This window comes from Miniopterus natalensis, chromosome 22 (genome assembly GCF_054644295.1).
Source record: "Miniopterus natalensis isolate mMinNat1 chromosome 22, mMinNat1.hap1, whole genome shotgun sequence".
Taxonomy (NCBI): Eukaryota; Metazoa; Chordata; class Mammalia; order Chiroptera; family Miniopteridae; genus Miniopterus; species Miniopterus natalensis.
In genome coordinates this window covers 9,782,239-9,809,599 of record NC_142102.1, presented here as the reverse complement: position 1 = coordinate 9,809,599, position 27,361 = coordinate 9,782,239, and the positions used below count along the sequence as shown (strand labels likewise).

Below are 27,361 nucleotides of genomic sequence, written 5' to 3'. Positions count from 1 at the left end.
TGCTGCCTAAACCTGTGGCTGGACTGGATATGATCCTAGATTTTGTTACGATTTGTAGAAATGGAAATTTGGCTGATCATTTCCCATAGCTAAATGTAAGACATGTATGCATTGCAGTCTGTATGTATCTTCCATACTCCTGTTTCTAGCGCAGCTATTAGCCCTGGCCAGTATGGCGCAGTGGTTAGAGCCTTCATCCAAGGACTGAAGGGTCCTGGGTTTGATTCCAGCCAAGGGGACGTACCTCAGTTGCAGGCTTAATCCCGGGCCCCAGTCCAGGCATATGCAGGAGGCCACCATCGATGTGTCTCTCTCACATCAATGTTTCTCTCTCTCTCCCTTCCACTCTGTCTGAAAAGCAGTGGAAAAAATATCCTCAGGTGAGGATTATAAAAACGAAAAACAATGTGTTTCATAAATGTATCTCAAAGCTTGAGAGTCAGATGACACATTTTCCTGTCTGCACATGTGTCATATGCAACACATGTTTAACTCATGTTTCTTTGGCCTCCTTCTATTTACCTACGTTTTTAGGTGTTTAAAGGAAAATATTGCAAAAGGAATATGTGGAAAAAATAAATAAATTGGAAAGGAAAAAGGCCTGTGTAGACTGAGGACCTAGGCCGTAACTCGAATGGGGGTGGCACACAGCAGAGTGTTATCAGATTAAGTGACAGCCCTGAATTTTCTCATCAGAACAGCCACCTTCCCCTCATCCCTGCTGTATCTTTTCATCAAAATACAGGTCTCAGGACTCTGGTTCTGCTTTAGGTTCTTTCTAGTGGGTGGTGAGTTCACTCTGCTTTTCTCAAGTCCAAAGTAAATGCAATTTGCACGGCTGTTTTTTCTCCCAGTGTACAGAACTCTTCCACCCTGAGTTCAATGAACGTAAAATTCTCTGACACCTTTCCCCTTGATAAGCCTGTTGTATGCCCTTCACGTGTTTGTCAGTGGGCCTAAAAGGCAAACTGGGGGTCCTGAGGGGAAGGGTATGTCAGAATCAACTAGGAGGCTTTTCCTAACTGATCCCACCCCAATCACAGTTCTGCACTTTGGAAAGGACTAATGTGGCCTGGCAAAACAGTAACGATTTAAAATCCCAGGCAAGAAGGGGACAGATGATGTGAGTTATATGTGATGATGTCATGGCATGTTTGGAGCAGAAAGGAACACTTGGCCTTGACTCCATGTTATCACTCCACACTCAGTGGTGCCATTAAAGGACACTGAACACCCAAGGTGTTTAGAAAGATTCTCTGTTCCACTAAACCAGATAGGATACGTGTTCAACCAATGTAGCTCTAAGCTACCAGATTTTAGAAGGAAATAACTTAAAATCCCTCCTTGAAACAAAAGTTCTATTAAGTAAATCTCTGGAATTAAAAACTATGTAGCCCAGCCAGCATGGCTCAGCAATTGATCATAGACCTGGGATCCAGGAGATCACAATTCGATTCCTAGTCAGGGCACATGCCCGGGTTGCGGGCTCGATCCCCAGTGGGAGGCCTGTAGGAGGCAGCCGATCAATGACTCATCATGGAAGTTTCTCTCTCTCCCTCTCCCTTCCTCTTTGAAACCAATAAAGATATATTATTTAAAAAACAACAAAAAAGAAGGGCTCACCAAGAATAACGGGAATTATTCTTGAAAGATGCTTTAGCCTTGCTTTCTCTCCTTCAGTACTGAGAGCTATCTGACTCCAAGTAAAACAGCGCACTCAATATAATGACAGCTCATACATACTTAGTCTCAATGACAGCTCATACATACTTAGTCTCAATGGGAAGCAGTAGGGAGTAGCAGAGTCTGCAGTGAAGTGAGAGGTCCTATCCCATGTAAGTGGCCCATCTCTGCATCAGGCACCTGCTGCCAGGTGGAAACAGGTGGGGTGGGGGGCATGTCTTAATTTTTCAAGAGAAGTCAATGACCCCGATTTTTATGTAAATCCAGATTTTGAAAAGGGACCTGATATTTAAAACAATTTTTTTTAAAAAGCCGAACAAAATAGGTTGGTGAACTGGATGAGGCCTGTAGATCACCAGTTTGAGATCTCAGATCTGCTCATCTAGAGACCCCGATGTAAGGTGCTGGGAACACAAAGATTTTTTTAACCTTTGCTCTCAAGAAATTTATGAACTAGTACTTTAAACATGAGTTGTGAGTGTCGTAATAGGGGAAATGACCAAGTGGCCTGGAAGCCCAGAGAAAATCAGAATGAGGCGAGTGATAAGGGAGAAAGGTCAGGGAAGGCTCTAGAAGGAAAGTTTAGCTGAGCTGTCTTGCTAGTTGAGCCAAGCAAGTAAAAACTGGAGGAAGGTGGTCCAGGCTGAATCACAGAGGCCACCAGCAGGCCAAGCCTTTTGTCAAAGAAGCTAAGGTGTTTGACAGTCAGGAGGACAGTGGAGGGAAGAGGTCCTCCCTGCCAGGCATCTCCAAGGCTGTGCAATGAAAAGGGAGGAAGGAAGATTGAAGACTGAACTCAAAAGACCATCAAAGCCAGTGGTCCCTTTGGCAGTTCTGACACACATTCTCACTGTCCGGTGCAGCACGCTGGTTCACTCAGCATCTGCTAGGAATTAGATGTAATTTCAAAGAAACCAGGAAGAATTTGAATCAGAATAGAAAGGGTAACCCTGGGCATTTGGTAATACACTTCTGGCGTCCTACTATTTGGCTGTGGAAAGGGTGGGGGGCCAATGAGGTAAAAATTTAAATGCAAGCGGGCTCTGATGAAAGAGCTGGCCTGAGTTGTTTCTGTATCCTGTGTCAGAGTAAACACAAATCTAAATAAACAGATCTCCCCAGTAGGGAAAGGGGGAGACAGCCCCTCCCTTCCTTTCAGCATTTACTTTAGAAAATTTGTGATGTAAATTTCTTCTATGCCCCTTTGAGAAGTATGTAAACCTTTTCAAAAGCTAAATAAGCCTCTTAACAGCTTTAGAACCCAGGGATGTCTTTCTCAATGACCTGGGAGCCATCTCTTTGAAATGTCACCACCAAGGAAGATAACATCCCTATTTCCCAGTTTCTCTGGGAGAGTAGGACTCTAACTTCGGTTCTAAATTACACACTTTCCTCCTGTTATAAAAATACAAGCTTATTTTTCCTTTCAGATAAACTAAATTAGCTAACAGATTAACCAGCTACCAATTACCAAGGTGAATTCAGAATGAACTACATGTGACAAATGGTGCAGCGAGGTCCTCCTACCTGAGGACCGCTTGTTTATCTTGAGAACAGGTATGTAAGGGGGTCTGCCTGCTCAGCTATGTGCCTTTGCAATTTCTCAGGGGATGAGTTGCCTCAGATGCACATCATATTTTGGTTTCATGCCTATTGGATAACAGAACTGTTTTCTACTTTCGTGGAGAGGTCTTTTAGGTTGGCAGTCGATTTTTAGTTATTTCCCCAACGCCTGCCATGAAGGTCGGCTCCGAGTACGCTCAGCACCTAAGGCCGGGGCTGATGCAAACGTGAGGAGTGTGCTCGTAACAAAGCCCAAGGTGCTCCCGGGAGAGGCTCTCACCGCCGCCCGGGAGCGGCGGAGGGGCGCAGGCCGGCGAGGGCACCTACCGACGCGGGGCCCGACTGCGGGCGTGAACCGCGGCTCCCCCGCCGCTCGCTGCGCTTCTGGCGCTCGCCTAAGGCCCAGGCGCCCCCGTTTCTCCGCCTAGGACATGGCAGAGAGACGGGGGCCTGCGCCCCGCCGCAGGGCGCCAGGCGGAGTGAGAAGCCCCCCGGGCCTGTGTATCAGACAGACAGCGACATGCTACAGGCAGAGGCACGACCGGGGCACAAAGATGAGGCAAACATAGTGCCTGTGCCCGGAGTTCACAGCCTTACAATAATTAATATGGTACCGTAAGACCAACCTGGGCATAAACCAACCTTTCCAGAAAAAGAAAAGAAGGAAACTCAACAGGTATTTGTCAAGGGCAGAGGACTGCCCGGTGCCATTACCTAACTGCGCTCCACATAATTATATAGTCGATAGTCCAGTTTTAATCTCCAAAGACTTCCTCCGGAGCTATTTAAACAGGAAAAGCCGGAATTCTTATCAAAAGAAGTGAAGGCGTCACCTTTGAAGCCAAAAGCTCTGCCACAGGAAGGCCGAGGCCGTGGCTGGCACACCCTGGGGCACACCCTGGTGCTTCTCCCGCCCAGACAACCTAACTACAACCACTTTTGTAAGGTTATGGAAGTGAATAAATATTGACACTGGACATTCTTAAAGCCGGCCATACAACTCTGGGCTTTCTGCTGAGCTCAAGGGCGCTCAACCGGCTTTGTTCCTGGCGCTTGGAGACAGGACGGGGGAGCCATCTTGGAAACAAAAGGGCTGCGAGCGCCGGGGGCGGAGGGGGCGGTATCCAGGCAACGAGATGCGCACGCCCGCCGCGCAGCCGCAGTCCGCCAGGCCCTGCAGGCTGGCAGCCGCGTGGGCGGGGCTGGCGAGGGCGGTGGAAAAGTACAGAGGCGCCTCTTAAAGGCGCCCGCACATTTCCTGCGCCGAGCCCCCGCCCTTGTCACCCTGTTAAGCTGAAATGGGAAGCGGTGTCTCTATTTTACCTTCGGAGAGGAAATAAACTTCAGCTCGAAGTCAGTTCCCAAGGCAGGCCTAGTCTGTTATTCGGCAAATGTGTTGGAATGAATAGATTTCCTCATTATCAAGACATAACACCAAAGCCCTGAAATATCAACTCTGCTAAGCACACGGGGTGGGACAAAAGAAACTTCATGAAGTCACATTGACTATGCACAGGTTTAAAATGATCGGGCTCCGCAGCGATGAAAACTCATTTTTGACAGATGGACTGACAAATTATAACGTACTAAAAATCAACAAACCAAAAAACACAGGACGAGCGTGTGTAAGAGGCCACAGGATGGGTCCAGCATGCATCAGATCTGTCTTCTCTTAATAGATCAGTTTACACCGTAGGATAATCTCTGAGATTTCTCCTGCTGCTTAGTCGTCAAAGAACTTCTCTTCACCTTAGAAGCTTTTGTGATTTGCAAGGTGAGCGGTAGCTGATTGCTATCCTACTTTTCTGAAGGAAGAAATAACACGATTCTCCTGGGTTTTGCACGTAAACATCCAGGGCCTTTGCACTGCGCTCGCGGCCGCAGCGGTCGCCCTCGCCAGGAACTGCCTGCAGGCAGCTGCTCGGAAAAGAAACCCCGGCCTTCCCGGAACAAAGCTGTTGACACACTGTCTCTTCAGTGCATTTCTGAAGATCAAAGATGGTTGGCTCGGTGGCAGTTTCTTTTTGAGAACTGCCATCAGGCCACCCTTGCCCTCCCTGGCCTCGGGCTCCGAGTGCAGACTCGGCCTGGGAGTCTCAGTGGATGGTCCTGACACCCGGAGGCGAGGCTCCAGTCTTACCAGGGCCCAGGTAAATTGATTTTCCACCTCCCACTGAGCCATTTTCACCAGGTTTCTGGGCTATGTTTAAGTCTCATTACATTTCTCTCACATTCCAATTGCCGCTTTTTAGCAATTTCTGACGTCCAGTTTTGCATTTTTCAGAACGCAGGGCTTTGATTGCAGGAGTTTAGACACCCAGGACAGTGTTTAGCGTGTAATTTTCAAGTTTGGATGGCACAGATGGGATGGCATTTGTGATATTATCTTATTTTCTAGAATCACAGGGAAAACTAATTACAAGTAACAAAAAAGGAATGTTGTGAAGAGTTGTCATCCACTTTGAACCTGCAGATTTAATGTCACAGGGGACTGTGCCTTTGAAACAAAAATATGTGCAGTTGCAGTTGGTGCCTGCATTTTTGGCCTATGAGATCATTTATCAGAGCTAAGAAACTGAAACCTCAAAATGCCCCCTTTTAAGATCAGATAAGGTTTTCAACTTTTAAAAGTCTTGTAGAAAGCCTAATTTGTAATAATACATAATGGCTGCTGAGCTAGGCGAGTGCAGGTGCCAGCCCTGGGTACTGTGACTGTCCCCTTTCCTCCACAGGGAAGTGGCATTTTACAGCCCAAAGAGCTTTGCAGGGTTTCGGTGGACGAGAGGAGCCTTACTGTGCCTGGGGATAATCTCTGCAGAGTAAAGATGGAAAGAAAGTGCTGTATACAGTATAGAGAATTCAGATGGAGCCACCTAGATTTTCCCTCTCAGATCCAATTCTCCTGCTAAGTGGCTAAGAGGCTAAATTACTATAAATTAGGCTCTAACCTATAGATGGTTAAAATATAATAAAATATTTGTGGAAGAAAACAAAGTGCTTATGTGTAAAAATATTAGTAAGCAGAGTTGGGAGATTTTGTGTTGCCTATTTATTTAATAAAGATGATAAAATTGCATAGTTCATAAAATCCTCCGAGAATTCTTGGGTCTCAGTGCAGGAAGACAGGGTTTGGAAATCTTAGTCTTTGAGGTAAGAGTGTCAGATAAAATACAGGACACCCAGACAAATTAGGATTTCAGATAAACAATAATTTTTAGTATAAGTAATATTTGGGACGTTATTTCACTAAAATGTTATTTATCAGAAATTTAACTGTGTTTTTTCTTGTTAAATATGATAATTGTACTTTAAGGGCCTTAAGGAGGGCTTTTGTAATTAGGTTTCTTTGCATGCATGAGAGTGGTAAACACCACGAAAAGCTTCCAGTTCAACGTGCCAGGCCAAGATATGAATATGACACAGCATACAGGTGTGTTGCCCCAAATAAGTAACAGATGACTGCTATGTGCAACCCACCAAAATAGTATCACAAGCACTTACTATTAACTTGTTCATTAACCCATTCACGCAACAATTATTTATTGAGTGCCTGCTATGTGCCAGGCATAAATTCTGGAAAGAGTGAGATAAACAAGGTAAAAAAATCCCCTTCTATGCAGAGCACTTATTTTTGTCAGGTAGACTAACATGTAAAATTGCAATAAATGATAGATCACAAATTTGATCAGAGAGCCATGGGAACATCAAGTTAAGTGTATCTGACTAAGGCAGGGGAAAAACAGGAAGGCTTCAAAGAGGAAGTGACTTTGAATGCAGGAGACTTAGCTGGTGAAATAGGAAAGGACAATAGCAGAGGGAACTACATGTGCAAAGGCAAGGAGTGTGAGGGCATTGTGGATTTTTTAAAAAGCACACAAAATAAGGCAAACCAACAGCAACTAGAAAAACAGTGAAAAGTCAGGTGTAGCACGAACTATAAGAGGATTTGATGAGGCTATCTGATAGTACAGGATGGGGACAGATTATAGTGCTGAGTCTGCTGAGCTCAGACTCTCCTGGGGGCAACCAGAATAGGACCAGGGCAGTGGTGGGAGAGACTCTGCTAGGTGACGTTTCCAATTCATTCTTTTTTTTAATCTTCACCCAAGGATATTTTTTTTCTTTCAGAGAGAGTGGGAGAGAGAGAGAGAGAAACATCGATGTGAGAGACACACCAGTTGGTTGCCTCCCACATTCGATCTGTCAGGGGCCAGGGATCCAGCCTGCCCTTGGCTGGAATCACCAGGGACCCTTCAGTCCTCGGGCTGATGCTCTAACCACTGAGCCAGACCAGCTAGGGCACAATTCATTCTTTTTTTTTTTTAAAGTGTGTGTGTGTTATTTTGTGCTGTATCCTTGGAACATAAAAATGAACACAATACTGATCCTATCTTCTAGGTGCTTTTCTAGGGAAACCAGTTATGGGGACAGCTACATTCAATACAGTGGGATGAGTGCTGTAAAGTACAAAGTAACAGAGGTAAACACTGTGGTGAATCAGGGAGTCTGAGGAGGGTGAAACTCCCTGGGAAGGGAGGCAAAGGGCCAGCTCAGGCTTCCCAAATGAAGAGATTCTGGAATTAAGGTGGGGTCCTGTTGTTAATTTAAAGAAATTTAATACTTTATGCAAGTGGTTAGACATTTTCCCAACAGAACAGAAAAGTACACGGTGAAAAGGAAATGCCTTCTCACCCAGACCTTTGGCAACCACCACCATTGCATTAACATAATATAAATATATTATTCCTTTCTCTTTTAACACAAATGAAGGCATCATCTACTCAGCTTTTCTTATCTTGACTTTTCAACGTAATATATTTTGGAAATCACTAGAGAGCTGCTCATTTCTTTCTCTTTTTCTTAATTCATCTTTATTTCAGAGAGAGGAAGGGGGGGGAGAGAGAAACACCAATGAGTCATTGAGTGGCTGCCTCTTGCACGCCCCCAACTGGGGATTGAGCCCGAACCCCCGGGCACGTGCCCTGACTGGGAATCAAACCGTGATCTCCTGGATCCTAGATCGATGCTCAGCCGCTGAGCCACACCAGCTGGGCTACTCATTTCTTTTGAATAGTTCCATAGCATTTCATTGTAGGGATCAATCAAACATTTTTATACTAGTGTTCTATTGGACATGTAGGATTTTACAATCTTTTGCTATTACAGACAGTATGTAGTGTCCATCAATCTATCCTAAGAAATATCCCCAATTTGGGGAATGGAAACTGAGGCCCAAAGATGTTGACCTGCCCGAGGGTCACACAGTTTGTAAATGATGGATCTGGAACCCAAGTCTGGCTTCCTCTGAGTCCTGTGCCCCAGTTCTTAACCTCTGCTCCATAGAGCCTTGAAAGGATGGGAAGCAGGCCTTCGGGGCTATTTGATTCGGGGAGAGAGGGAAAGTGGGGGGAGACTAGAAGATAGTGAGGCACAGGCCTGGAGAGCCCTGGCCCTACTGGAAGGTGCCTCCAGCTTGCAAAAATAGCAGCCAAGACTCTGGGGCCTAGAGTCTAGGACATGAAGCGACCAAGATTGCCCATTTATTTCTGGCAGAGCTGAGTTAAGGGGCAAATTTACAAGATCTTTTCCTTTCAATTAATTTTTAAATATTGAGAAAAAATGTCTTCCTCCTCCTGCTATGCTCCCCCCCTTCATTTATATCAGTAGCAGATTTTACACTTTAACTTCTAGGAGACAGGTTTCTAAGAGCTATATAGCTTCCAAAAGCTGATCAAAGTCAATTGACCCTTAAAAGAACTAAATTTAAAATATCCATTCACTTGATGTCTTGAGTATCAGCTCTGAAATCTAAACGACAAAACAAATCTAGAGCTGTCTCCAAAGGCTCACAGTGAATCATTCAATCTCTGGTAACTGATTTTAATCTCAGATGCACAGTGCTGACATAGCTAATAAAAAAATTGTGTGTTGTGTATTGCTGTGCATCTGTAGATTTAAACTGTTTCGTAACTGGCATCAAACACTGTACTCCCAGAGATAAGGCTCTGCGCTGGGGTATGTCACCAAAAGGAAGACCTATTAGAGAAAAATGATTGCCATATATGGTAGCTTTTAATGCATCAAATCCTCTCAAATGTTTTTGAACTGTGTTCTTTCTCGTCGAATGTATCTTATTCTAAGTATTTCCCATTATTCATGAATTTGTTTTATCCCTCTTTGCTTTTTGGTAGAACTAAATCATTTTTAGACAGCAAAGGAAGGATTGTGGGAAAGAGAGTTTAATTTTAGATCAGACTGTGCAATGGTTTCCTGGTAAGGAGTATCCAAGCATCATTACACTAATATAGAGAAAACTCAGAACTACTTGGCCACCTTGCTTTGAACAGAGCTGTCTTTCCTGTCACTGTAAAGGATCTAGTAGTGTATCCACAGTAAAACAATTGAAAATAGCTAATAAAATGACAGCACGTTAATATGTGTTTAGAGGTCTTTAGCCTAAATAAATAACATTCATTCACATTAGATACTTTGGGGGAACTTCAAAGTTTGTGTATTTGCTGCACATTGGAAAAAAACTTCAGCAGTTTGTTTCTTTTGAATGACATCTTTACAAAGGAACTAATTAAAAGGAAAAGCAGATTCTATATTGTAATAGGTTGACAGTAAAATAATTCCTTTTAAATATTTTACTCGAAGTTAGACATTCATGTGTGGTACTTATTAGACACATACCCATATCAAAAACAGCACACAAGCAATATATGATTTATAACTTAAACGAGTAAGTGTAGATGAGTGGGGATAATCAATATAGAAGAGGAGGGATTTGAATTCAGGTGGAATGCTGACGCACAGTAATTAGAAGACTCTGGAGGGAACACCATTAACCCAACAATTTGGGGAGTCAAATATGTATCAATGAACCTTAAAATAGTCAGATTCATTATAACCTTATTTTACAAAAATATGCAAAAAGCTTTTCACACAGAAGTACTCTTATTTGACATAAGAAAATGTACATTATATGTGGCTAAATATAAATTGTGTTGCAAAACTAGATATAGTATTATTTTAAGACAAACAAAATTTGTTAAATATTGGTTATTTCTTGGTAGTGGCATTCTGGGTGACTTTTTTCTTGTATTTATGTTTTCTGTTGAGCATAATTTGCTTTACATAATAGGAACTAAAACAATGTATTTTTAAAAGGTCAGTAAGGAAGGTACCAAATTGTACACACCACAGTCTCCCCCAAAACAAACTGAAATCTATGCCTGCAAGGGCAGTACCTGAATTATAAGTCATTTTACCTTTCTTTACTGTTTTTCTAGTTCAAGAAATCAAATTTGCTATAATAAAATATTTGAAAATTTAAACTACATTTTCTTTTATCAAAGGGCAGTGATAATGAAACTGGAGGCAAACAACCACAACCTAAGGTCTGAGGATGCTTTCTAATTCTTGTGCTTGTCTCTTTATTGCATTTGCAAAAAATAAATGCCCAATTTTCTACCTGAATCCTGTGCACAAAAGGAGACAAAAAGGGGGGTAATCCTGCAAAATATAGGGACACTATGAAGCAGCCTCCTTTTGAGGAATTGCTAAGCAGCATGCTGCATTCTTTTCCCAGGCTGAGGGAAGGGGTTCTTATCCTCCAGGTTAAGGGATCCTTTGAAATTTAGTCCAGTCTTTCTTTGCCAAATGATGGCGTTTGAAGTGAAACCTCTGAGGGGGTGGATACAAAATGGAGTGGCTGAAGGGAAATTCTCTCAGACCTCTGCTTGGGCCTTAAAGTGAAAGCCTTGACCCTTTCCCCCACCTCCTGATCACATCATACCCTTTCTAATCTGTCAATAGCAATGCAGTTTTGATTAGAGTACAAATGTTAAAATCCCTAGCCGACTGAGGAAACCATAAGGAATCCCTCCTTCATAAAGAAAGTAATCTTTCCTGTAGGACATAGTTATTCGGGGCCATTATTAAATTCTGAAATTTTTATTAATTAAACCTCACAAACCTTTGGGAAACAAGTTTTATTACAAGAATAAACGAACCAAGGCACATCATGTCAGAGCCTTTCCAGTAGTCTCACAATGAGAATCTGGATCCCAACTCTAAGTGGACAAACTTATAAATAAAACCAGGGACAAATGTCTCCTTTATGCTAAATATACCATCGCAAGCCGAATGGCATGTGCTATTTTTACCCACACTGGCTCTTTTACGTCCCAAACTCAAAGTAAAACGGCGATGAGGAATGAAAATTAACCGGGCGGAGACTGAAGGGCTGGGCGCACGGACTCGAAGGGGAAGCCTCGGGCCTCCATCTAAGTGCCGTGCACACTAACGCACTACATTACAGAATACACAGCCACCAACATCTACATTTTCTTTTCTGAAAAGCCAGCCCAGGTGGTGCGATAAAATAACAGAACTTCGGGCTCTGTCACACCTCCTTTGTCCCCAGAGCAGCTCCTTGCACAAACCAATTCCAGCAACACTGGGCAGGGCGGGGAAGCTCCTGGAAGGCCTAGAGCTCACTCAGGGTCGTTCCCCACCAGGGAGGGAGGATGTTCTAACCCTCTGGACAGAGGCAGGAAACGGTAAGCAAAATTGCTGCGAAAAGAGGGGAGAATGCAGTTGAATCCAACGAGGCTGCGCCCTGCACGATCTGCAGCACCGTCTCTCTCCCTCAGCAAGAAAACGCCCAGAGAAAGGCGTTTCTGCCGTCCTGCTTATAGTGAGCAAGGCGCAGCAAACAATGGGCACCGAGGAGCAGGCCAGCGGCTTCTGGGGGACCCTCGGGGGTGCCCAGGGCCCGGTCCGCCTGGCACGTGCGGCTGTCTGCTTCTCGACCCAGGACCAGCCGCGTGGCTTCCAACAGACAGCCTAGCATGTGAGACGGCCTAGCACGTCTCCAACGCGCCATCCGGCTCGTCCCGCCCTGCCCCCGGTCGCCGCCCTTTAAGGGACCCCCGGCCCCAGGGGCGCCGGGCGAACCGCACCCTGGCCGCTGCGCCGCCATCTTGTTGTTTTCCTCCCGGCCTGCCACGTGACGCGTCGCTGCGGAAGCCCAGGCCCCGCCCCAACTTCCGGCCAGACCGGTTCCAGCCGGCCGCGGCCTGCAGACGCGCGGCTGCCCCCTGGCGGCCGGTCGCTTCCGGCCCCGCCCGCCCTTCCGCCATTTCCCTCCCGGCCGGCCGCACGTCGGCGCCCCGCTGCCGTCCCCGCCCCGCTGCCGTCCCCGCCCCGCTGTTGGTCGCCAGCGCCGTGCTCGGCCCGCCCCGCCCCGCCGCGCGCCGCCCCGCGCGCCAGCGTTGGCCGCTGTGCTCAGTGTGAGTCGCTGTATCTCTCCGCGCAGTTTCAACGTGGGCAGCCTCGCGCTCGCTTCGCGGGCTGTTGGTACGTGGTGTCGCTGTGTCAGGCCTGCGTTTCAGTCAGGGGACTGCGGCCCCGGCGCTGGGCCGGCTGCCCGTGCACGTGGCTTATCGTCTTAAGCCTGCACAGCAGCCTGTGAGGTGCAAGTTGCGTTTATTAAAAGCCCAGAGAGGAATCTGCTCCGGTGGCAGAGCCCACGCGGAATCTCGGGCGTCGGGGCTCCCACTAGGCCTCAAGTGACCCTGCACATGTGCAGCAGCCGGGGCCCTTGGAAATGCACACGCCTTAGAGCCCCCCGTTAACATTTGATCACATTTGCTTTTATATTTTTTTCTCTATTTATATGAGAGCTGCAGAGCAACCCTATTTTAGTTAGGGAAGCCAGAGTTTAGAGAGGTAAATAATTGCCCAAGGCTCTCAGTCTATACAGGAGGGGGCTGGGATTGGGACCCAGGACCCAGGTCTGTTACCTCCATTAAAAGAAAAAAAGAGGAGTCAAGTTGAATTTGCCTTTACTGAAACAGGAATGGACAAGGGGAATGTCTGAAATGTCAAAAATCCTCCTTCAGAGCAGCTGACCTACGACGCCACGTTCCTCTCTGCAAAAGATCCAAGTCAGAGGCAGTTGGGTGATAAGGTGCCAGGAACAATGGCGCCCAGGTTTCTGGGCCGGAGTGTTTACAAGGCGGGTGAAGCGATGGGGGGCACGGAAGGCAGCCGTGAGAGAAGGGAGGGCAATTGGCAGGAAGGGAACGGATTCAGTGGTTTCTTCTAATCCTATTATCTCCCAGTTTTTGTTCTTTTGATGCTTTGATTCTCTGGAAACCTTGCCTTGTCTCTATCTCCCGTGACCTCTGTCCCTGGTTAGATTCCTGAGGCCTCTTTAGGCGTCTGGAGGTCATCAGTTGCTGAATTCCGGGGCCCAGGCTACCCCCCCCCCCCCCCCCCCCCCGTGGCCTTGCTTCTCTCTCCCGTCCTCGCTGACTGCTGGTCTCATCCCTGCCCAGCCGACAGACATGCTTCTGTGTTCAAACTGTAGACTCAAATGTCCCTCTGGGCATTTCCACCTGGGGATCTCAAAGCCCTTCAAAGCAGCTTGTTCATGACTTTCTCAGCTACCCAGTCACCATTTAAGGTCCCTCTTCCCCTTCAGTTTCCCTTTCATCTGCTGTCCTGGCTGAGCAGACACTTGGGAGCCCTCTGGGGCACTCCCCTTGCCTGTGTCACCCCCTAGCCAGTGAGTCCTGGTACTTTTTTTCCCCTTTTGCTCAGTCTTTTCCCTTCATCTCCATTGTCCCTGCCCTGATCCTAGACACATTCTTCCTCCATTGATTCCAGTGATAATTCTCTAACTGGTCTCCCTGCCTCCACTTGGCTCTCTTCAGTGGATCTCCAGAGGAGACCCATTTGACTCTCAAAATGCAAATCTGGCCTTATCAATGCAAATCAAACCTAGCTACCAGCTCTCTCCCCTGGAAGGGTAAAAGCCCCTCAGTGACCCCCTATTGGGCTTTAGGTATAGACCCAAACCACCAAATGAACAAGGCTCCTGAGGCTGCTGGTCCCTACCCTTTGGGCTCCAGACACTTGCCTCCCATTCACCTGGAGCCTTCAACAGGCTCTTCCCTTTGAGCTCTCCTTTCCCACCCATCACCTCCCAACTCCTTTTTATTCTTGGACCTTGGATCCTTCATATTTTGCTCATCTCTTTCTCAGGACTTTCCCTCTCCCCAGCAGATGGATCCTCCCTTGTGCACGCTCAAAGAACTTACTAAGACATGATATTTTATTGGTATGTGTCTGTCCATTTCATTACCTAGACCATGAGGTCCACGGACGGGGACTGTGTAACAGAAATGGTGCTCAGTTCTGAGAAGGACCCATCTTAATAACCAATTACTTAGCGCCGTTATTGCCATCTAGCGGTGACTGAAGTTATTATACCCATGGGCCCATTCTCACTGAGGGTCTTTAGTTAGCAAGGTCTCTCACTATGCTCCTGGCATAGAAGGGAATCAATCCATGAGTAAGGAATACCTAAGTTAACTTACTTGGTTGGTTAATTCTCTTGACTCTCAGTAAACGTTAACCATGGGTCTAATTCTTTGACCACCCTGGGATTTTTTAATAACCTAATCTTAGCAGCAGTATAGTTATCAGATCTGTACAGTACTCAGAGAGTGACCTGAGAAAGCCCCACTCAAATGAATTTAAGTACAAAGCCTGGACTTTATACATTGTTCTTCTCAGAGGCTGTTCAAGTGCAGGCTTCCTGACAGCATCTAATCCAGAGCAAAGCCGTGCTTCCTTGAATTCTCCCTAAAAGCAACTAACAAACCCAAATCCTACAAGTCCTTTCTAATGTCCTGACATGAAGGCACATGGACTTCATGAATCTCAGTGTCATTTTCCAAACACAAAGAAAAATTTCATCCTCGGTCCTCGAGTGAGGTGGCAGAAGGGGAAGAAGCTCTGAGACGTGGTTATGAATCCTGGCGCCATCACTTTCCAGTGGAGATACTCTGGGCAGCTTGAGGTTTCTCCAGTGTAAAGTGGGACTAATTATGTATGACTATGGGCTTTACAAAGTGCTGATAAGTCAGAAAGCTTTATTCTATATACAGTAAGTGCTCACTTAACATTGTCTGTAGTTTCTGCGACTTTAAGCAGGATGATATACGATAGAGAAATCAATTTTCCCAAGGCTAATTGATATAAACAAGAGTTAAGTTCCTACAGCATCTTATCAATGATATAATGAAATGGCGTTGAATGAAATGACCTTATTTGAGGACCTCTTGGGTTGAAACCAAGATCCTGCTGCGTCTGCTCCCACTACTTATGGTAGGAGAGGGATGTAAGGCGGGTAGAGAAGGGACTGCCCATCTTGGTTTTTTGGCAGGTTTTTGGCCATCCAGTGGCTTTTGATGGCTGCAGTGCAGGTGTCACACCATCCCTGAACTGCACCAGGCATACAACTCAAGAGATTTGCCAGTCTTGATGGAAGGATATGTAAATCTGACTTAATTCACAGCCTCTCTTTAATAGTTCACTTGAAATTGCATCTAATTTAGGCTCATTCATAATTGTCACCGATGTAAATAACTGCAAATGTGGAGGAGCCCACCACAAGGCCTGATAATTACTTCAGGATGAAAACCCAATTGTAGGAACATCACAGTTGCTATGACAACCATGTGAGAAGCCCGGTTGCCCACGGTTACCTATGTTACCAGATGTCACTGGTGCATGAATCTTAGCTCTGAATGAGCCTCAGGAGCATAATGGGGAAAGGCAATGGGAACTGTATGAGTGGGTCTGAATGAAAGAATCCTAGTGCCCTTGGGGATATCTGACATCCCTTTTGTATTCTTAGCCCTGATGGGTTCATGGAGAGTCTATCTCATTACTGTTGTCATCTTGGAGCCAGAGAGTCCTAAATTAACCCCTCCTCTAAAAGGTCTTTCTTTTTCCCTTTCCTTTAAAAATTATTTGTTAAAATTTAGAAATAAGTTATAGAAATATGTGGTTCAGCCTCAAAAATGCAAAAGCTCTTTGGGGAAGTTCTTCCTGTCCTACCCGCCATCTACCCACTTGCTGTCTTGCCCCAAAGGTATTTTGTATGCCTGTTCAAGTTGATACAAGATATATTCCTTTCCTTTTTTTTCACACAAAAGAATATATGACATACACAAAAGAATAATTTATAATACACACTATGCACCTTTCTTTTTTCCTTAATATATCTTGAAATTGTCTTGTATCAACCCATAAAGCGCTTTCTCAGTCTTTTAAAAGTGCAGAGCACTCCCTTATATGGATGTGCCAAATGTGTTCAAACAGTCCCTACTGATGGCCTTTAAGGTTGTTTCAGGACTTTGCTGTCACAAAGGTGGCATTGACTAGCCTTACATTCATGCCGTTTTGCACATGTGAGCTATCTGTAGGATGATTTCTAGATAGAATTACTGGGTATATGGATTTGTCATTTTAAATTGCTGTCCATAGATCTCATATTTATTGTATTCCCCCAGCAATGTATGTGAGGCTGTTTCCCCAACTTTTGGGCTTTTGCCAACCTGATAGGTGAGACATGGTATCTCGCTGGGACTAAACCTGCATTTTTCTTATACGTATTTAATTGTAGTGAACTAGCTTTTCATATGCTTTGCCTATTTTTCTATTGGGTTGTTCGCCTTTTTCTTAGCGGGAGCTCTTAAAATAGTAGGGAGATTAGCACTGTGTGATAGGAGTTTTAAATATTTTTTTCTTCCACTTTGTCATTTATCTTTAAATTTGACAGTATAGCATAATGGATAAGAGCAAAGGCTCTGGAGCCAGACTGTCTACATTCAAATTCCAGCTCTGCCAATAGCTTGTGTGACTTTGGGAATTTGCTTCTCTGTGCTTTATTTTCCTTGTCTCTAAAATGGGCATAATAGTACTAATCTCCTTTGGCTTTTGTGTAGATTAGAAGCTTAATATATTTTAAGTGTTCATAATAATGCTTTATATAGAATATAGTAAATTCTATATTTGATACCTATTAGAGTGGTCTTGGGGGATACATTCTGAGACCCCCGCGGTAGATGCCTGAAATCTTGTATGGTACTCAACTCTACATATACTGTTTGTTTTCCTATACATACATACATACCTATGAGAAATTTTAATTTATAAATTAGGCACAATAAGAGATTAACAATAATAATAAAATAGAATGATTATAATAATATATGTAATAAAAGTTATGTGACTATAGTCTCTTCTCTCTCAAAATATCTCACTGCATGGTACCCACCCTTCTTGTGACGCTGTGAGATGATAGAGGCCTTCAGGATGAGATGAAGCCAGGTGAATGACATAGGCACTGTGACCCAGCACTAGACTGCTGTTGACCTTCTGTCGATACATAACAAGCACTTTACCTCCTCTCCTCGATTTCTTTATTCATGGTAGACCCATTAAAAAAAAAAGGATGTGGAAGTGAATTGAGTCAAATTGAATTTCTCTGGGCCTTGGTTCCTCCATCTGTAAAATGGGTGTGGAGAAGCCGAGTGGCCCCTGCCCTTGGTCTGGTGTCCCTTTGCAGGATCTGGTTATCAGAGAGGGATGCTAACTTTGGATGTGGCCTGGCTCTTCCCCAAACTACATTGTCACATCCTCAGCCTCTTTCCTAGTACAGTTTTTTTTCTCCTGTTATAAATGTAATACATGCCCACCAGGTAATTATTGTTGATTGTCTGCCATATATTGAAGCACAATTTTTTCTTCCCTCAACAAGAACATAAATTTCCAAGTTATTTTGTAATAAAATTGGCCATTGCATGATTCCTCATCACAACTCGATTTCAGTGACTCTTTGTAAAAAGTTTAGCTATTGTTAGAAAGTGTTGGGGCAGGACAACATAGATACTGTTTTAAGTTAATCAAATGTGGGAGATTTGTATGTGTTGCAGGGTGAAGCACGGAACAATGGGAAGGAGCAGCTACAGAATAGGAACAGATCAGTATAAGATGCAGGGCCAAGCCTTGCCCAAAGCTCTAGATTCCATCAGATAGGACACAATCCAATGGGATCAGTGAGTTTGGTGCCCAATAGAGGCAGGAAAGACCTTTGAGTCCAGTACCCAAGTAACATGGACAGTTTCTTCAATCCCTCTATCTCTGTAGAGATTCTATGCCTTCTACTCTCCCCTCCCACCCTAGGAGTGGGCTATGGGTGGGATGCATACCACAGTCTCTCATAGTGTTGGTCAACTATAAATTAAAAGAAATGAAATTCTAATGTATATGTCTTCCCTTGCCCAAGTTGAAGCATTACACAAATCCTCTTATACTACAAATTCCCTGTTTCTGAGTTCTTAATTTTGACTTCTCTTTCATTTGGCCTTAGTATGTCTTCAAGTAATTTTTTCTAAAAGCAATGTGCAGGATATGTTTTCCAGTCCTTGGACATCTGAGAATAATTTTCTGTTGCCTTTACACATGGAAAACCTTTTGACTAGATTTTAAAATATTTGATTACAACATTTTTGCTCAAAATGTAATAGACATTGCTTCATGCCTCTTCTTTTTCTGTCTGCTTCTGGTCACTCTATAGTGTCTTCAAACAGCTGTATTTTATAAAAAATTGTGAAATTATCATTGTGCTCATCGAGAGGAATAGACTGATAAAAGTTGTTGTGCTATTACCAAGCTAATATTATTTCTTGGCTGTATTTTTGTAACGTACCTTTTTTTTTTTTTTAATGATTTTAGAGAGAGAGGAAAGGGAGAGAGAGAGAGAGAAACATTGACGTGAGGGAGAAACATCCATTGGCTGCCTCCTGTATGAGCCCTGACCAGGGAACATACCCGCAACCCAGATATCTGCCCTGACCGGGAATTGAACCCACAGCCTTTGGCTATGGGATGACGCTCCATCCAACTGAGACGCTGGGCCAGGGCTATAATATGCTTTCCTGTACCCTTGTCTCCTTCAGCCTAGTCTCAAGCTGGTAGCGAGAGTAATCCTATGAAGTCTAATGATGCTCTTCTTTCCTTACAAGCCACTGGCAGCCCATCTCCCTCAGAATAAAAGCCCACATCCTTGCAGCCATCTGTGTTGCCCTCCAGTGTGCCCACCTCCACTCTTATCTTTTCTCTCTGACATGGTGTCCAATTATTTTCCATTTTCATCTCTCTGTTCTCGCCAAACTGACCCTCTTCCTAATCTTTGCTTTTGCCTCTGGGCCTTTCCCCCTTCCCTTCTCTCTTCCTGGAACAGGCTTCCCCATCCTATTTAAACTCATAAATTCTTACACCCCTACCTACTCTTACAGTCTCTTTCCATCTCTGCTGATGTACTTGATCTCCATACTGCTCACAACCAACTTGTTAATTGACTGTCTTCCCTCACAAGGAAAGAAGTTTTATGAAGGCAGGAATTTGTGTGTGTTTGCTCACATCTATATTCCAGGCCCTGGAATAGGTGACGCTTAATGAATCAGGGTCCCTTTCTCCCTAGGGACTCATATTGCTCAGCTCCCTAGTACTGAAAACGTATGTCCAGGGCAGTTCCCAGCCATACTCGGAAATGGGTGTATTTTACCTCGGGCTCTTTCTCTTGACTCCCGTAGAGTCTTTCCCATCATTCCTCCCTTGCCGTGCTGATATCCTAGGACACAACACTGCAGAGTCTGGTAACATGTTGGTGAATTAGGGGCCTGTGGGTTTGGGTTATTTTTATCAGAGATACAGCCTCAGGAGAGCATGGCACCTTTTAAACTTGTTACATAAACTACACGATGTTCTAGTGTTAATAGAGTTAATAGGTAGAGATAGAGAAAAGGGGAAGGGGATATTGATGTAATCATTATTTACATAATGCAGTTTTATGAGCCTCCATAAATTATGCTTTGTTGACCTTTAAATTAATTTAGGCTTGATGAGATGGTTTCATTGTTTAAAGATGTAATATAATTATTGTATTATGTTTTTTATTGTTTTCTAAGCTTATTTATGCTTTGTCTCTCATTAAGGCCCAAGTGTATGACCTTCTTATGGAACATTTTTTTAGCTGTTTTCTGGTGTGAGGTTTGCAGAAGCCTGATCTGACTGAAGTATGGCGTTCCTAAATTTCCCAGGACACATTGCAGCTTTTGCGCTAATGAAGGCCTACATTTTCAAAAGAGTTAAACATTGTGATCTGCAAATGGGCTCTTGGGCTCTTTAAAAATGTAGTTTGCAACAGGAATCTTTGTCATCCTGGGCACATAGAGAAAAATTAACCTAGCGTTCAGCCAAGGCTCAGCCTTGGGCCCTCTGGTGTTGGATCTTGAAAATGCACATTAATTTTGAGCATACTGTGTCCGGTGGAGCCTTGAGTCCCCCGAGGATACCTGCAGGGAAGGAGGATGCTGCACAGGCTGGCCTCCAGCCTTTTCACGTCCAGCCACAGAAGCTCCACTGTTTCAAATTTTCTTCAATTTGGGATACTGCTAACCTCTTCCTTGATAATATAGTTAGTTTAGTGCTTCAAAAATAAAGGTTGAAAAACTGTAGTACTAGAGTGTAAGCATATGAAACCTAAGAAAGGGATTGTTCATTTATGTAATCAGATTTTAGGATTTGGGCAGCATTTCAACATATCAATACTTGGGCTAGCCCCAAATAACTAACCTATGGGGAGATTGAATTGAACATCTATATATTTTCATTAAAAAATATACGATAGGAAACAATGTTTGTATGCTTGGGTTTCATGCACTCATAGTCAAGCAGCCAGGTTTGGGAACCATTTGCAGTACTACGTTTATTGCTGATAATCAATGGGTCTTTGATCCCACTGCAGAGAGGCCCTGGTGGAGGCATCCTTGAAAGTAATTCTGATGTTCTGTGCTGTGGCTAATAGTGCAATGTCCTCCTCAATCCTTTACTGACATGGAGAGACATGCAGAACATTCAGCAGTCTGTTGAGAACTCCCTGATGACGCTGCCCAATGCACTTTCATTTCCATCGCCAGTGAGTCAGACCTGTGCAGGCCATGGTCATCTTGTCTGTAAGGGATGGTTGGTCTCCTGATCTCTTTGGTCACTTCCACAAGTTGCCTCTAGGGCCTATTTTCCCCATAATTCCTACCCCTTTCCTAGTGATATTTCTGTGTGTGCATGTAGGGCTCAGCCAACCCTGGAACCTTATAACAGACCCAGGTCCCTGCTCATCCTCTCTTATTAGTGCAGAAGTCAGCTGTGCTTCAAAGAGGACAGTCGGGGGTGGTGGCCAGGCAACAGCTTGCTCCTTTCTGGAACAGTCATTAAGAGCCTCTGGGATCTGCAGGGCCACCAGCTTCACCATATGAACTGAGGAGTCTCATTTTCCTGGCAAAGTTAAGGGACAAGGTCACACAGAGGTCAGTGGGGTTTAGTGACCATCAAGGGCATGGAGGACAGGTAGGCCTTCACTGTGTTGAGTCACTGAGGTTTTAGTGTTATTTGTGATAGCAGTTAGCTTACCCTGACTAGTACATTACCCAACCTCTCTGAACCTTTCCTTTCTTTACAGGAAAGGAAATTATTTTACTTAATTCACAGATACAGTGAATTAAGTAAGATAACTTAATGTGCATACCTGGCACGTAGTAAGTGCTCACTGGATGTTAGCTATTGTTATTAGTGAATGTGACTGCCGGTTAGAAGAGGGGGCAGGTTTGTGTCTGGGAGGATAGTGGTTTAGGAGTGTAACAGTAGGATTGTCGTTGTCATCATCATCATGAAGATGGCACCCGCCATTTACTGAACACCTGATTGGGCCAGGCTCTGTCTTAGGGTGCATCACATGTACTCATTTCAATCCCCTGAGGCAGGTATCATTAACCTCAATGAGGGCCTAGGAGCCCAGAGTTGCTGCTGAAGCTGTTCAAATCACACAGGCAGTGACACAGGCAGGCTTTACACTCTAGGCTCTCTGACCTCGAAGCCTGACTCCTTTACTTCAGAAATGACACCATGTGTATTTGGGGGAAACGTGATACATATTTAAAGAAAAAAATTTTTAAAAAAATGAGGCCTTCATTTGCTTTGCTTCTCACTAGGTAAGTGTTATGTTTTACTTCTGAGACTTTTTCTACTTCGAGCTGTAAGGATTGCCATTTAAAATTAATCCTTTGACATAGACATTGGCTACAGATGTGAAAGGCCCAGCTTCCTTTCCTTTCCCAAGGTCCTCTTCTGTTTTGTCTGTACTCCCGCAGGCTCTACGTGGAGTCGGTCAGTGGAAAAAGGGACTGGATTTCCAGAACAATGCCCGAGTCTGAATCCTGCAAGTCTCCCTTCAGCTCAAGGCCTCCTGTGAGTAGAGCAGATATTTTAAAGCCCTTTCAATGACACGCATAACCTGAGGTATAATTTTCCAGAAGCAGCTTCCATTTCTTTATTTCTGTGAGGAGTGAGGAAAGATTTGTTTGCAATTTCATAAGAACAAGAAAGGTTTGATGAAAATGTCTGAGGTGCTGGTGCTTAGAATCCTGATACTAGATTTACTAGACGAACGAGATGATTGATTGCCCTTCACAATTACGGGTAATTTATTCTCTCTTCTTCCCTTTTGAGATAACAATTTTGGCTTTAGCAACATAAGCCACCCCCATAGAGCAGTAGATCTATAGGCATAGATTCAGTCATTAGCAATATGGGGTGTCGCTGGACTGCATTTACATTTGTATTAACAAGGCAGTTCTCTTTGGAACTGTTTATGTCATGCCCGCTTGCGACGTGTTAAGACAGCAGGTAAAGACTGGCTTTTAACATACTTTACGTGCAGTGTTCCTCTTCTGAGTCTGATAAAACTTTAAACACGAAACATATCTTCCTTTTTTATCTCACAGATAGTTTCTCTGTCAAAGGCAGTGCTAAAGGCAAGATGTATAAAACCAACTTTGACACTTCAGGTTATTTTTGGAATATTTATGAATATGTTCAGGAAAAAGCCAAGGCCCCTGGCTGCTAGAACAATGGGTTAAGTTGCTTTTCTTGTAGAATATTCTTATTATATTAGTATAGCATTTTGTAGAAATTCTTCTACAGTAAAACTTTGAAAACCGTTTTGTTCTTTAAAAAATAGCCTGGCTGGTGTGTCGCAGTGGTTGAGCGTTGACCCGTGTACCAGGAGGTCACCGGTTAAATTCCCAGTCAGGCCAATTGCCCAGGTTGCAGGTTCGATCCCTGCTGTTTCTCTCTTATTGATGTTTCTCTCTCTCTCTCCCTCTCCAGTCCTCTCTCTCTCAAAATCAATGAAAACATATTTAAAAAAAAAAGAATGTTATCAGGCCCTGGCCGAGGAGCTCAGTTGGTTGGAGTGTCGTCCCGTTGTCCCACGCCGGGGTTTCGGGTTTGATATCTGGTCAGGGCACATACAGGAGTCAGCTAGCCAATGCATGAATGAGTGGAACAACAAGTCGATGTTTCTCTCTCTTTCCCTCTTTCTTTCTCTGTAAAATTAAAAAAAAAGTTCTTAAAAGAAAATAATGTTTATAAGAGGTAAAAAACAAAACAAAGCCCCAAAATAATGTGGCTGCTTCAAAAGTAACACAAGATGGCGTCAGAGAGCCAAAGTGGAGACGGATTTGTGTCTAGTGGAAAGGATGGCCTTTTCCGTTCTCTGAAGCAGTGCACGCGGGCCCCTATTTCTGCACATCCTCAAAGTACCTTTTATTTTCTGTTATTTTTTTCTTTTTTCAATAGCTATCCTAATGGGAGTGACATGGTCTCTTATTGTGGTTTTGATTTGCATTTCCTTGAACAATTGGTTTTTACTTATTTTTTAAGCCATAGAGTAAATAGTCTGTTGACAGCTTGTACAGCATGACCTGGTGATTAGGGGTTTGGGATCTAGTGTGTGCAGCCTGAGTGAGAGTCACAGCACTTTCATGTGCTGGCCATGGTGAGTCACAGCCACCCTGAGCCCCCAGTGGGATAACTCCTTCATGTAGGGTGGTTGGAGGAATCCTCAAGGTAGACCTATAAAGCTCTCAGCATAGTTGTTGGCATGCAGCGAATGCTCAAAACCAGTAGCCATGCACAAAGCCCAATGCATAAAGCAGTTTAACCAGGGAGGTGCTTAGGTTGATATGCCAGAGTCTAAGACTGTCATAGGAGTTCACTCAGCTGATAACCCAAGTGTCAGTCAGAACAGACGAGTGTCACCAGCATTACTCTGGGTCCTTGGGAATCATTCAAGGCTCTTGGCCCACACCCATTCTTCCAGAGGGTGACAGACATGCCAGGGTCCTGCCTGTTAGGAAACTCTGATTAGGACACATGGATGATACTCGGAGTGTCCATCTGCCCAGCTCAGCTTCCTCTTTGAAAGACTGGTGCCCTTGGGCTTCATAAAGAGGCAAAGTGTCATTGTTACTGAAAACATGGAGCGATGCCTGGAGGAAACCGGTCGTCTTGAACTTCATTAAATGTGTTCTTCCTTGGGGCTGGGTGGAGAGGGGCAAAGGGGGGAGGATGGGGGACATCTGTAATACTGTCAACAATAAATGAAATAAAAGTAAATAAAAAAAATGTGTTCATCCCTTGCAATTTGAACCGAGCAAGAAGCATTTTGAAGTAGTGCTACAAGTTCACCGAGAAGCCAGGAAGCTTGGGAGGACAGAGGGGCCAGGGCAGGACGTGGGCCGCTTTTCCTTTCAAGGAGCCGGTGATAACTTTGCAGGATGATTGCTTTTGGATCTTTGGCACGAGATTTGTTTACTGTGCAGGAACAGTCCCTAAAGGAAGAGATAGTATCTGCGCAGGGCAATCAGAGAGCAGCAGAAACAGGCCGGCTCGCTGAGGAGGCTTGAGCTGACGGGGCAGGAACACGGAAGGGAAGGGCCCGGCTGGCCCAGCAGGAAGGGCAGAGGCCGGGGCTGATGATGAGAGCTTGGATGGTACCAGGAACTGCCAGAAGTGGTGAGGCTGCAAAGAAATTCTTCTCGGGGGTGAGAGCTGCAGTAGAAGGTTCCTCAACCATTCAGAGGGGCCCAGGAGTGGGCCTGGGAGACCCCTTCTGGGGAGATAGTGTGACCAGCTCTTCTTTCCATTCAGGAAGATGCTCAACCCCACCTTTTCCCCGGGTCAGCTGTTCACCACTCAGCAGAGAACATGAAAAGCATCCATAAAAGAGACTGCAGATTTTGTTGTCCATAAACCTCAAGGATGAATTTTCCTATCACCTTTTTTGAGTATGCTTTTTAAAGCCTTCATAATGCCAGGCTGACCATGGCCAGTACCCACGAACTTCCTCCTAGGTGATGACTGGTGTTACCTCAGCCAGGAGAAGACCTTGGATGATGCCCGAGGCCCTAGCATATGGAACTGATAGAGGGGATTTTTTTTCATGGATGGCAGAGAGAAGATTTTGCTGTCCTTTTTGAACTTTATTTAGTCTATGGATGGGATCCTCTGTGGGCTACTTGAGGGGATCCTGAGTTGGCTCCCCTACAATATCCAAAGACCCTGAAGGTTAGAAAGAACAGATAAAATAAAGATGTGGATTCTTTTGATTTGTTTCATTTTCTTTTGGTTTAATTATTTGAATAGATAACACAGTCACTATGTGGACAAATATGCAACTAAAAGTTACCCCACCTGCTCGGTACCTGTCCCCTCCTCCCACAGGTAAGTACTTTCTAAGACCCAGTTCTAGTTTCTGATGCATATACAAAGTCAGAGACACATTCCTATGCCCACCTTGTTTTTAAAACTAAAGACAGTATTTTATAATACTGTTTTATATCTTGCTTTTTCCACGTAATGTATTTGGGAGATGTGAATTTTGAAGAAACCCTGTGGAGGGAAGGGAACGAGGTGAACTGAATCAGATTGCTAAGATAGATAAAGCCTTCGGGGTTATTTGCCCAAGTCTGTTAAGTTGCCCTGGCCAGTGTGGCTCAGTGGTTAGAGCGTCGGCCCCTGGATGGAAGGGTCTTGGGTTTGATTCTGGCCAAGGGCATGTACCTCGGTTGCAGGCTCGATCCCTGGCCCCGATCAGGGTGAGTATGGGAGGCAATGAATCCATGTCTCCCCCCCCCCTTCCTCTCTCTCTGAAAAGCAATGGAAGAAATATCCTCAGATTAGGATAAAAACAAAACAAAAACCAAGCCTATTAAGTTTACAGATTGGTCACCAACACCTGAGCACGTTTAAGGCCTTACTCAAGGTTACCCAGTGACCTCTAACACTTAAAAATAATTCTTTAATTTACAAAAGCAGAGCGTCTTTTGTTAAGTGGGGCAGTTAAATGAAACACAAACCTTCATTTGCGGTTAATAATAACCCAAAAATTTCCTACTGCCCTAAATGAAATAAACCTCAGTGGGGCATGGGGGCTTTGTTGAAAGAAGCCACACAGCATGGCCTGCTTTCCTGCTGCTTAGCAGGACAGCAGCAATTGTAGCTCGGGGCTCAGGCAGTGCTTTTCTGTGCCTTCTCTGTGCTTGCAATGCTCAAGATCCAGCTTCTGAACTTACCTAGAGTTCACTCCTGCCTTTCCTGAAAGAGGTGAAGAGGCCTCTTTTCCTTTTTCCTTCCCTGACCTGTGGTGGTGAATTCAGGCCAACCATGGAGCAAGGGGCAGAGTTGCAAAAGTGGGGCAGACTAAGCACCATCCACTGCAGGCAAATGATTTCTTCAGGGGGCGTGTCCTCTGCAAGGGCTCATGGCCCCAGACAATGGGCCTCCACTTGCAGGCTTGGAGACCTGGTTCTCCCTCCATTGGCCTTGTTTCCTTGGCGGAGAATGCATGACCTGAAAAGATCTGCTCAGTCGCATTCTGCTCACCTGCCTGGGCCTCAGAGTTGGCTCATGGTTCCCTTTGTCATCATGAACCTTTGTGTTGAAACAGAGGCCTGGCCTTTGCCCGTGTGCGTGGGCAGTCCTTTCTTGATAGATGCCATCCCAGATATGCACAGTGTATGTAAAGCCTCTAGCTCAGGGCCTGGCACACAGAGGTGCCTAGTTGTTTAGTTTGGGTTTCCCCAGAAACAGATCCTGAGACATACTGTAAGGAGCTGGGGGAAATCAGACACGGGCAGGGGGTGTTACAAAGCCAGCTCCCCCCTGGGCAGCTGGAGCTTGATCCCCTGGGAAGTGTGGGCTATGATAGAGAATTATCTTACCCAAGGGGTGAGGGAGCTGGGGTATTTTTCCTACAATTGTCAGTGGTTGGTAGAAAGCTGGTGGGCACTGATTCCTCAAGTGCCTGCAGCTCTGAGAGAGCCCCCCAGCACAGATGACACTGGCAGTT

General features: G+C 44.8%; 1 pseudogene; it reads left to right on the top strand.

The window, feature by feature from the left end:
- Positions 1-11,968: 11,968 nt before the first annotated feature.
- Positions 11,969-25,839, top strand: LOC148090720 (uncharacterized; annotated as a pseudogene).
- Positions 25,840-27,361: the final 1,522 nt, after the last annotated feature.